This window comes from Scleropages formosus, chromosome 18 (genome assembly GCF_900964775.1).
Source record: "Scleropages formosus chromosome 18, fSclFor1.1, whole genome shotgun sequence".
In the NCBI taxonomy this organism is placed as follows: Eukaryota; Metazoa; Chordata; class Actinopteri; order Osteoglossiformes; family Osteoglossidae; genus Scleropages; species Scleropages formosus.
In genome coordinates this window covers 26,199,116-26,211,018 of record NC_041823.1, presented here as the reverse complement: position 1 = coordinate 26,211,018, position 11,903 = coordinate 26,199,116, and the positions used below count along the sequence as shown (strand labels likewise).

The 11,903-nt window shown below is 45.2% G+C and overlaps 1 long non-coding RNA gene across 1 annotated transcript; it reads left to right on the top strand.

Annotated features, from left to right (window-relative positions):
- Nucleotides 1-3,976: 3,976 nt before the first annotated feature.
- On the top strand, nt 3,977-9,794 carry LOC114912541 (uncharacterized). The gene is made up of 2 exons (XR_003798306.1): nt 3,977-4,013; nt 8,748-9,794. It is a non-coding gene; the product is annotated as an uncharacterized LOC114912541 (long non-coding RNA).
- Nucleotides 9,795-11,903: the final 2,109 nt, after the last annotated feature.

Below are 11,903 nucleotides of genomic sequence, written 5' to 3'. Positions count from 1 at the left end.
TCCTCTCCGCCTTAGCTCTGAGTGCTGGTTTGGCTCCGGTTCCTTGTGACCCCGTATGGGCCAAGCGTGTGTGTGTGTGTGTGTGTGTGTGTGTGTGTGTGTGTGTGTGTGTTTACCTGTCTCATCACACCTTTTGGAAAATCTCCCTTTTTAAGGCATCCCTGTGAGGGTATGGACGACGGATGGAAACAGCAGTGGAGAATTGAAGTAGTGGACCAAAAGGTTTATTTCCCTTTACTAAAAAGTATTCTTCAAAACACATAAACCCTCAACCAAGTACAAAACAAACATAAAGTTATAAAGAACATGAGGCCTATGAGCCATGGGCTTAGCCCTTATATCAATATTAATGCATAACTCTCCTATTCACTGCATGAGAGTAACTACATAAGTTTGTATCAAGCTCTCTCACTAGTGCCCTAATACAAACCTATATAGCTATAGCTCCGCCCTCTGATTATACCATAACAGCCTCAATTTATTTCAAAATACATTTCCCCCAAAAATTACATCTAAAATAAATACTAAAACATACAAACAATACTAAACATTTTTTACTATAAAAATCCCTACATACATCTTATAAAAACATTTCACACTACACAGTAAAACACCCCTACCTAGTTGGTTGTGCCCAAGGACTCCCCCCTAGATATACCCCAAATAGTTGACTCCATCGGGTTTACAACACAAGGCACCAAACACAACAGAACACCAGACAGCTACATGGTGAGGAAAAAGTCTACAGAAATGTTCTTCTAAAAACAATAAATACATTCACTCTCCACACAGTTACATATACCTGCCATATCTTTATAAAAGAAATATTAGTTAATGACAACCAGACAGATACCGGTAGGCCTTTCCCGGCACCCAATCTAGTTCAAACAAACAGTGTTAAATGGAATACGAAACCAGAACAAACAATATAACAATACAAGATAAAATGCATGTGACAGGCAACAGCAACAAGGTTTAGCGTTACGTTGTTGGTACTTTGCCGGCATCTTGCTGATTCCTTGGAACAACTTGCCTGTCACAGCTCAGTCTGTGACAATCCCTCTCTTATGATTAAGTGGTGCACGGACTGTATTAATTTGCAGTATGTTTTGGTTAATGTTTTGTTGGTGTGGGGTGAAGTGGTTGTCCATTATTATCTTTAAGACTGCTTGCCCCCACCATGTTGCGCTCAAACATGAAATCTATTCCGCAAACTTACCATTTTTCATTATTATACATTTCCGTTATAATAGAGAGGAGGTTAAAGAGCTGGCTGTCTGGTGCAGTCATCACAACCTGGAGCTGAACATGCTCAAAACAGTGGAGATGATTGTAGACTTTAAGAGAAACACCTCAGCATTATCCCCACTCGCCATCATGAACAGCACTGTGGCAACAGTGGAGTCATTCAGGTTCCTGGGCACTACCGTCTCACAGGACCTGAGTGGGAGTTCCACATAGACTCCATTGTGAAGAAGGCCCAGCAGAGGTTGTACTTCCTTCGCCAGCTGAGGAAGTTCAACCTGCCACAGGAGCTACTGATGCAATTCTACTCTGCAGTCATCGAGTCTGTCCTCTGCACTTCTATAACTGTCTGGTTCGGCTCAGCTACGAAATCAGACATCAGAAGGTTACAGCGGATAGTTCGGACTGCTGGAAGAATCATCGGCACATCCCCCCCAGCTCTCCAAAAGCTGTACTCGTCCAGAGTCAGTAAAAGGGCTAGCAAAATCATTGTAGACCCCTCGCATCCAGGCCACTTCCTCTTCGAACCTTGCCATCTGGCCGGCGCTACAGAGCACTGAGCACCAGGACAGCCAGGCACAAGAAAAGTTTCTTTCCTCAGGCCATCTACCTCATGAACAGCTAAATCCCCCCTAGAGAGTAAACCAGTGCAATACATAACGCTATTTATCACATCATATGTCTTACTCACATTCCCTTGCATTTGTATAGAACATACATATAATGTCTAGTGACTATTTTTTTTGTATATTGTGTACTTGATATTTTTTATCCTTTATTCACATATTCTATCTTCTCATCTGTGTCTTGTCACTGTCATTCTGTCTGTGCTGTGGAAGTTTCTGTCACCAGGACAAATTCCTTGTATGTGTGAACATACTTGGCAGTAAAGCTTGTTCTGATTCTGAATAATAAAAATAAGAAAATATCAGTCAGTAAGTAAAACAATGTTGGGCCCAAGTATTCAGAGTGGTACAGACAGCAATGTACACAATCACATCAACAGTGAGAGGCAATACAGAGAGTCGCCAGGCAGGTACAGAAGGACCACAGTCTTACCCCCATCCCCCCCCCCCGTCTCTGTTGCAGCGCCCGGAGGTTTTATAACCCGCGAGAACCCGGGGCTCTCCCTCGGTAGGTCCGTGTCGGTTTGTCCACCAGAAGAGATTGTAATCCCCGTGTGTCCAAGCGTGCCTTCGCTGCCTCCTTCAATGTGTGGTCCCGTGCCGGTCGGTCTCCAGGTCGTCGCTCGTCGATGCGTCGTCCGTCTGCTTGTCTCCGATCCCCGTCGGTGTCCCCCTTGCGTGCGGTGAGGAGCATGCACCTTTGCTTAAAAAGCGTTCCCGAGTTTTCCAGGTCCGTTGTTGGTGCCGCTTTGTGCGCAAGTGCTCCGTTCAAAGTCCCAGGCACAACTCCGCTGATGTAGTGTTCTTTCATCAATATCGAGTTGTTTCCATTTGGTGATGGCGGATCCTTGGTTTTTACACTGAGCACTTGGTTGGGTTGTTATTCAGAACAGATAACAGATATTAATGTTCAGTGTAGCTTTCGTAAAGGTTAAGCAGGACTCCTGACGTTTCGCACCTAGCTGGTGCTCCTTCAGAGGAGAATCTGCTGGCTAGGGGGGCAGTGCAGTCGTTTATATCCCAAGGTGTGTGTGTGTGAGAGAGAGGTGTGGAAAAAGGGCCGTGTCCCACCTAAAGTGGGATAGGGAGCTGTGGGCCACCTTCTTTACTCTCGAGGAAGCTGTGTGTGTGTGTGTGTGTGTGTGTGTGTGTGTGTGTGTGTGTGTGTGTGTGTGTGTGTGTGTGTGTGTGTGAGAGAGATGTTCATTGTGGAGTGATGGCTCTCCCTTGTGGGTGTTTTGTGTAGAATTGCAGATGGGTTTGAAATTTCTGTGGTGAGTGTCTTGTGATGTGGCTGGGGTTTAGGTGTCCAGGACAGGTTTGTATGCTTGGATTGGGGTAGGCTGTGGATGGGAGATGTTTTTTAGGAAAAAAAACTTTTTGAGCGTGTATGATGTGTGGTCTGAGGACAGGGTTAGGATGAGGGCAGGGGTCAGGGTGATGGTTTGGGCAAGAGTTAGGGTTCGGGGTTACGTAGGTTTCGTTCTGATCAATGTTTCTTCTTTTAATTTGTGTAATCTGTATCTACTTTTTGCCCACTTCACCGCCACCTCCCATTCTGCCTTACTGGCTAAGTCAGACGTGGGTTTCTGTGTGTGTGTGTGTGTATTATGCCTTCATGATGGGCCTGGAGTATATACATGTTGTTTTTCATCCAGGCCTCCACGTGTCTTTGCACTTTCTGTGATGTGATGTTGTTAGGAGATGAAGGTTTAATAAACTGGGTTAATTTGTTTGCCTCTTGGTGTGGTGGCGCAGTGGGTTGGACCGGGTCCTGCTCTCTCGTGGGTCTGGGGTTCGAGTCCCCCTTGGGGTGCCTTGCGACAGACTGGCATCTTGTCCTGGGTGTGTCCCCTCCAGGCTTAGGCCCTGAGTTGCTGGGTTTGGCTCCGGTTCCCCATAGGGTGAGTGGTTCGGACAGACGGACAAAACATAGAGGACGGAAGTACAATCAAGTTAGCGTACATGCTGAGTGATGTGGGTGTGAGTCCATCTTCTTCATTGCAAAATTCTCCCAGCACTTCAGGATCATCTGGAGCACCAAAAAGAGGCCCAACATCTCCCAGTGTGTCCTCATTGTCTTCAACAGACTATGATAACATCATCATTCAGGGACTGAACCGAGAGCGTGTGCATGACCACGTGAGTTCTCTATTCCTTGCTTTCCAAACAATGTACAGGTGCAGCATATACATACGATACAGTGTGATGGATAAAATGAACCACATATTAGCAACAGCTACTGTACACACTCAACATTTCAGTTTCACCAAAGGGGAGTGGGGGGGTATTCAAAATGAAACTACGAAAGTAATAAATGTGAGTATTCTTAAATCATTGGACATATGATATGTTTTCAGATAAAGTATATAGGGACATATAAGTTATGTTAAAAAAGCTATGTAAGATACAGTGAAAACCTATAAGCTCTAGTAAGCAAGCTGCTTTTCTCTGATAGTCCAAGGGCTGGTTTAAGGAAAAATGAATATGTTTTGCTGGTGTTGAAAGCTCATATTAAAGATTACATTATCATAGTCTACATGGGTTTATATTTGTGGAAAGTTCAGACTTACCAGTGTCCTTGGGTGGTGTCTGCAGCTCCCTGTTTATAATGCCCGTATTGCTTGTATGAGTTGCTGTAGGTGTATTCTGACTTTGTGGGTTATGCCCCCGGGCCCCCCATTCCGTTCGGGTTAAACTGGTGGTACGAGTAGGGGTTCACAGATTGTGAGTAGGTCTGGCTCTGATAGTACTCATGTTGGCTGTGCCCCGTCTGTCCTCTGTAGAAACCCATATCTGTGGCTGAGAAGTCGGGCAAGGTTGGAGAGTCTTTGGATGCAGGGTGGCAGCTCATAGAGTTTGGGATGTCAGTCAAAATGCTGGCGAGCTGCTTTTCAAAAGCTGGTCCACTCATTATTGGTCGCACAGCATCTCCTCCTTCCTGAAAGCAGACGGTCCGAGTGTGCAGTAGATAGAGAAGGGAAAAGGGCAGTAAAGCAGGACCAAATCCTTCAAAAAACTTCTCTGGTGAAATTCTCTCTGCAGAACTGCATGCACTGGCGGCAGCACCCAGCCGAATTAAACTCTTAGTTATCGAACACTGGGTGGATTCTCTCTTCCTTTTGGCCCAGAAGAAGCCCCCCCGGTAAAACAGCTCTGTGTCTCCTCCCCTGCTTCAAGCACACAGCACACACAGCACACACCATCTTGCTGGTGCAATAATTTACTGGAATTATTGCCTTTCTATCTAAGGTAAATTCGTGTTCACCCGTAAGATGCACATTTGGTTTGCGTTGAGCATACAACTGTAATTGAGCATAACGCTTTTTGGAAAAGGAGCCAAAGTATCATTCTGCCGACACATTATTTATATTAGTGGGATGACCTTTTCAGTGTGAGTCACCCTGCTACCATGGCCTTCCTATATTGAGTTCATTGTCTGTGACTTGATATGTCTCCGGAACCTATTCCCTCGGTCTAAGAGCTCGGAACAGAGTTCCGGTGGTGTTGTTGAACTCTGTTTTCTCTGAGCATATTCGGTGGAACCTGATGAGTTGGGACTTGATCAATCCCTGGAAGGTGTGTTTGGGCTGGAAGCTGGATTTGTGCAAAAGCACTGACAGTGTGTGTCAGTGCTTTTAAAGTAAACCTTGGTCTCGAGTGTTTTTAAAGCCACCTTGAGGTTTACTGTAATGGACTGTGGTGTCCAGGAAGTTTACTAACCTTAACCCGAACCCTTTCTTCACTCGTTTCACTCATGTTTCTACCCTAAACCCTAACCCTAACCCCTTACCCTAACCCTAACCCTAATTCTTCCTTCCTTCCTAACCCCAAACCCTAACCCTAAACCCTGACCCTTAACCCTAACCGCTGTAGCACTTTCTGTGTTCAATTTTGAAGGTTTAAATAAAGCTTCATCAGTTTGGTTCATCAGTTTGGTTGAAGCCATGTCACACTTTTTGGAACAGGTGCAACCTACACATGCCAATTCTGCGCGTATTGTGAATTGATTGGGGTTCGGTTTGATGCCAAACCAATGAGAGAAGAGAGGGATGAAATGAATGGGAAAAGTTTCTAGACTTTTCTAGAAGGGTCTGGAGAGAAGGTGGTGTTCGAGAGAGTGCTCCAGACGTAGCTAGAAATACTCCAGAGTATTTGAGACATGATCATTGTGTGCAAACAGAAGGTTCTGTAAGGAACTTCTAAAGTCTGTTGTGTGTTGAAGTGTAGCACCAAGGTTATTCGTTGTTTGTAAGATATTGAGTGTACGTGTGAAGTTTGTGTTTTCTTATGTTTGGTTGTTGCATTTGTTTTCATCTGATGGGATTTTGGGGTTAGTATATTGTGTGTATGGGATAATAATTTTGAATATTCCTTTGGGTTTTGTTGTGTTTGAAGAATTTAATAAATTTGTTTGTTTTGTTATCGAAATATTTGAGTTGAGTTGGGTTATACATTTAATTGGAATAGAACCCAGGGCACCACCCTCATAATTAGTGAAATGGAGGGTGGCGCTACACCCCTAACGCCCAACCCCTTGTCTGCAGTAGAAACATCTCAAAGATGATCAGTCGAAATGTGATGAACCTGAGCTCCATTTCACGTAACATAGCAGAGGGTCTGAATACTTATCTTAGTGACATTTCAGTTTTTAATTTTTAATATATATGCAAAATTTTCTAAAATGCTGTTTGCATTGTCATTGTGAGGTTCTGAGTTTAGATTGAAGAGGGGAGAAAATGAATTTAAATGATTTTAGCATAAGGCTGCAATAAAAAATGTGAAAATAGTGAAGCCGGGGTCTGAAAACTTTCTGAATACACTGTACATACAATACTCTGTGTTTATGTACTAATTCAGCCTTTAATGCTGAAACAAAAAAACAGTAAAGACAACTGTGTGACAACAGTACAAATGAATTCACACTCAGGGAACAAACTGACATGGTGTGTCACAGCACCAAGCTGCACCATTCAACATGAGTTGAAACCCCACTCAGTCTGAGCACTTTGCTTAACACTTTTTTCTGATTTGTACACTTACTGTACCCAGGATACACTAAAGAGTTAGAGCAATAACAGCATAAACAGGACAGTAAGTGTAGAGATGCTGACCAAACACGTGTCCACATTGTAACTGACCAAATGACCACCTGGTGCTGTGGTACGAGTGCCTCAACCATAAGCCTCATCTGAAAAGCCATTTCCTTTGTGTTTAACTGATTTACAGAGGTAGATTTTTTTTTTTGCTATTGGGTCTGGGGTTTGAGTCCCGCTTGGGTGCTTTGCGACGGACTGGCGTCCCGTCCTGGGTGTGTCCCCTCCCCCTCCGGCCTTATGCCCTGTGTTGCCGGGTAGGCTCCGGTTCCCCCGTGACCCCGAATGGGACAAGCGGTTCAGAAAGTGTGTGTGTATGTGTGTGTGTGTGTGTGTGTGTGTGTGTGGTTGCTGTTACTGGGAGGTTCAGTGGACTGGAAATGGGGCTGAAATAGGAGTGACTCATAAAGGAATCAGGAGGAAAGGATACAGTGATGACTGTCAGCTCGGATTCAATGACAAGTCCTGGGTTCTGTGCTGCTCTGGTAGGAGTTACTATGTCAGTCACAACAACACACAAACTGCCATAGCTGTACACCCTTCCTGCAGAGTAGAAGTGTATGTGGACTGTGTCTGGCACTCTGTCCTTCTACAGCATCTCCTTTGGTGAACTGACCCTCCTGTACATGTTCACCTCCACATTCACTGAGCCCCTTTATCCTGCATTTGGGCTCTGGGGTTCAGTGTCCCTGCGTGAAGTGAAATAGATACCAGTGTCCTGGGTCTGTTTCGATTTATTACCACTGGTTTATTGTTGGTGTGACTTAGACTGGCTGTATTTATTTTGTTTTATTTTAATGTTTCCTTCAGACTTTGACTGGAAACGGCGATTAACTCATGGTAATAAACTTTATTGCTAGCTGAATGAATAACGAACTGAAGCAGGACCCACTAATGTGTTTATTGCTGGTCAAATGCTGCCTGAACTGTACACCTGTTGTTCATAATCACATACAATTAATACGAAACAAACTCAGGTTTCAAGCTAACTGCTCCATTGTCTCCCGCTTGAACACACCTCACTTTTATCACCCAACATGGTGGACAGCACTGGACCGGAAACTGCACTCACTTCCCACAATGCACCCTTGTCTTAAAGTAACACTACACTCTTACGGCTTCATGTCCGTGTTCGTCCAGTTCGTCCTCATCAAGCAGTGCTGTGCTGACTGTGTGAGCTGCTGATTGAAAGAGAATAAATAAATGAAAACTGTAGAGCAAATATTTATTTACTTGTAATGACCCTGCCCTCGGTCTCGAGTCCCCGGACGTCACAGCCGTCCCCGAAGCACTGCCCCGACACATCTGTTCCCGGTCCCCCCCCCCGCGCTATTGTGAATAAAGAGTGGCGTTAGCCAAACACCTCCCTGGGTTCGCCTCCGTCTGTTGCAGGATATGTCACAATCCTGGAGCACTATGGAAGCAGAGAGTGTTCCTAAGGAGTACTGAAAAGCTGATACAACATCATCAGCTGGTGTCTAGCCTTTTGGAGGCACTGATGTTGCCGTCGAAGATAGCAGTAGTAAAGTGCCAGGCACACAAAAAGAAAGGACTCTGCGAGAAAAGGAAATGAGAAGGCGGATTGGTGGGCAAAGCATGTGGCCTTGAGCCCTGAGGCGCCTATGGTGTCATTGTTTCTAGTCTCTACCCCTAACCCAGGTGTTTCTTTGCTGCAAACAGGTGCCACAGAAAGGGGAAAGGCGAGATGGTTTCATGTGGGGGCCCAGAAGACAAAAGATGGTGTGATTGTCTCTACTAACGGTAAACCTTTTCTCCCCAGGAGGACGTTCCCTGGAGTGGCAAAGATTGCACACGGCCTGGATCACGCTTCTCGCAACACCATGGTGACTACCATCTCCCAGTACTGGGAGGCCCCAGGGTTTTCCACTGTCGCATCGACTTCCTGTCAGAATTGTCTGATTTGTTCAAAGTACAACATTGGTAAAGGGGTGTCAGTGTCGCAGTCACACATGCCGCTCCCAGGAGGTCCTTTAAACCATCTAAAAATGGATTTTATTGAACTCAAACCGTCGCGCAGTTTCAGATACTGCCTAGTTATTGTTGATCTCTTCTCAAGGTGAGGGCCGCAGCACGCACTGTAGCAAAGTGCCTGCTAAAAGAAATGCTGCCTAGGTGGGGTGTCCCAGCTCGGCTCACAAGTGACAACGGGGCACATTTCGTAAACTCAGTTGTGTATCAGCTCTCCGAATGAATGGGATTCAACCTAAAGTATTATTGTTCATATCATCCCCCAGAGTGGTGGTGTGGTTGAAAGGGCGAATCAGATTGAAAGTCAAACTTGCAAAAGTCCGCGAAGAAACAGGTGGCTGGACGTGCTACCCATAGTTCTAACGGCTATGAGGGGTAAAACACACAGACAATTGGGTCTGTCCTGTTTTTAGGTTCTGACAGGAAGACCAACGCCGGCCCCCATGCCAAGTGGAAGAGTTTCATTGGAAACTGTGGATGATGATCTACTCTCGTATCTTTCAGGTCTCCAACGAACACTGAAGGAAGTGCATCAGCAGGTGCGACAGAACCAGTGAACCCTTAACCGGGAAGACACGCTAGAGCTGCTCCCAGGCGATTGGGTTCTCATCCGTGACCTGTGAAAGAAACAGTGGAAGCAGCCCTGGTGGAGAGGCCCTCATCAGGTTCTTCTGTCCACACCCCACGCTGTGAAATAGAAGGCATTGACTTGTGGACTCACATCACCTACTGCTGTAAAATAGCTGATCCCACGCAAGCACAACAGCAACATGAGTGATTCAAGGACACCCTAGCACCCTTTCTGAAGGGCAGGACTGTGTGGAATGAGAGGAACTTTGTGTTTCTTTTTTGAATTAGCATTGGTGATTGTGTTGCTTATTGTATTACTACTGAGAAAGAGAGAGGTAACCTAATTGAAACCTCTGTTACAGGCCGTAAGAGATCTGTGGAAAATCTGCATGAGAAAGGCCTACATGGTATTAACATATTTTTAGAACTGAGCTGTAAATGAGTCTGGGTGTTGGGTGTGTTCCCACATTCCACACTCTGTTTCAACCGGACTCCCACTAAAGCCTGTTCCTTTGGCCCTACCTGAGGTATTCTTGTGGTGGGATACTTACTTCACTATAAGCTTCTGTCCGGAACCTCTACTAGGCCATCATGGGAAATAGCGGGATACAACTTCTCGGGTCATAAATTCGATGAACTGTCATTCCTCTGAAATTTCACCAAATGAAATAACCCTCGCGAAAGGGTCCCAACCACCATGGCATCCTGATAGCTCTGCTCAGAGGGTCAAAAGGACCATCACGTGTGACATAGCTGGTATTGGTATCACTGAAAACGAAAGATTCTGGATGATTGCATTTCCCTTGTATGGCATAGGGAAAGCTTCTGTCTCAATGTGCTGCACTGACCTCTCCCTCTCACTCAGAACTGCTGAATCTCTCTCTACATTTAAGAAGAGTCTCAAAACTCCGCTCTTGCGGACTCACTTCTCCCCAATTTGCTTGATAAATATGTACGATGTTACCCAGCCATCCATTTGCAATATGCACTTGTCCTGGTCAGGAGTCTATCCCAGAAGATGCAAGGCTGAGTGGGGTACACCCTGGACAGGATACTAGTCCGTCATAGAGTAATCACACACGCATTTCCTCACACTTGACAGGCAATTTTAACACCAGCAGTTTACCTGACCTGTGTGTCTTTGAACTGTAGGAAGAAACAAGGGCCCTCAGAGGAAACCCAAGCAGTTGCAGTGAGAAGATGCAAATTCCACACAGACTGAGCAGAGATCAAATCCACATTCTCTTGCACCACCCAGGTGCTGTGAGGCAGCAGTGCTATTTGCTGTGCCACCATGCTGCCCTGTACAATGTGATATTTTAAATATTAAAAAAAGAAACCTCTGTATGGAGCTACTCATATAATCTGTATAGATTTATACAGTGGTAAGAGACAAACTGACTGTACGCAAGAGTCACGTTTCTGCATCTAGATCTCTCCTGTTGGTGTAATGCACTTCTGTATTGTTCTTGGAGATGTGCGTCACTTTGGAAAATCTGTGAAATGAAAAAATGGAAATTTAATGTCCATTCTGTCCTTGGGGGTCTGAGGGGAAGGGTAAGAGATGTTTACTTAGGAATTCTCTCACTCACACACCTATAAATAAAGAGGCAACTGACAGGTTCTCTGTGAGAGGGTAGGTGGACCAGCAGAGTCCCCCCCCCCCCCCCCCCGTGGATCTGTATTGCTAGACTTTGGATTTCTAGTCTCTCTCTTTCTTTTCTTCTTTCTTTCTCTGTTTCTTAATTCACTCAAAGTTTTCTTGTCACACAAACCACAAGCACCTCCCAGAGGTGAGACCATCACACCTGAACAACATTTAGACAGAGCATAAATAAGGAGGGGTCTACAATGGGAAGCTGTGGAATGTCATCAGAACTTAAATGCCTTATCTCATGCTTCCTTGATAAACGAAACCCTTTGAGACCCAGGAATCGACCCAATTCTGTCTTTTGACTACGGCCTTGTCTCAGTGTATCCCAACCAGTTCAGTTTATGACCACGTTTTATCGGGCCTAGTGCTTTCTGTCCTGACTTTGACCCTGCCTGTCCCATGACCACAAATTTTGTCCGACCCTGAAGATCTCATTCCCAGTTTTGACCCAACATGTCCCCGACCACGATCTTGCCCATGCCTGCTATGACCTTTCTAGTATCGACCTCATTTCTGTTCCAAGACTTCAATCTGACTCTACGCTTGTCCAATTAAAAACTCAGCAATTGGATCCATCCTCATATAAGCCTGCAAATATATTGCAAAATATATTACATGATTAGCAGATTTACATGCAATAATACACAGGGAAAGATGTTCAACCCCTCGTGCCAAAATCAAGGGGGGCTGGACACTAAAAATCACCCCACATCATGCACAAGC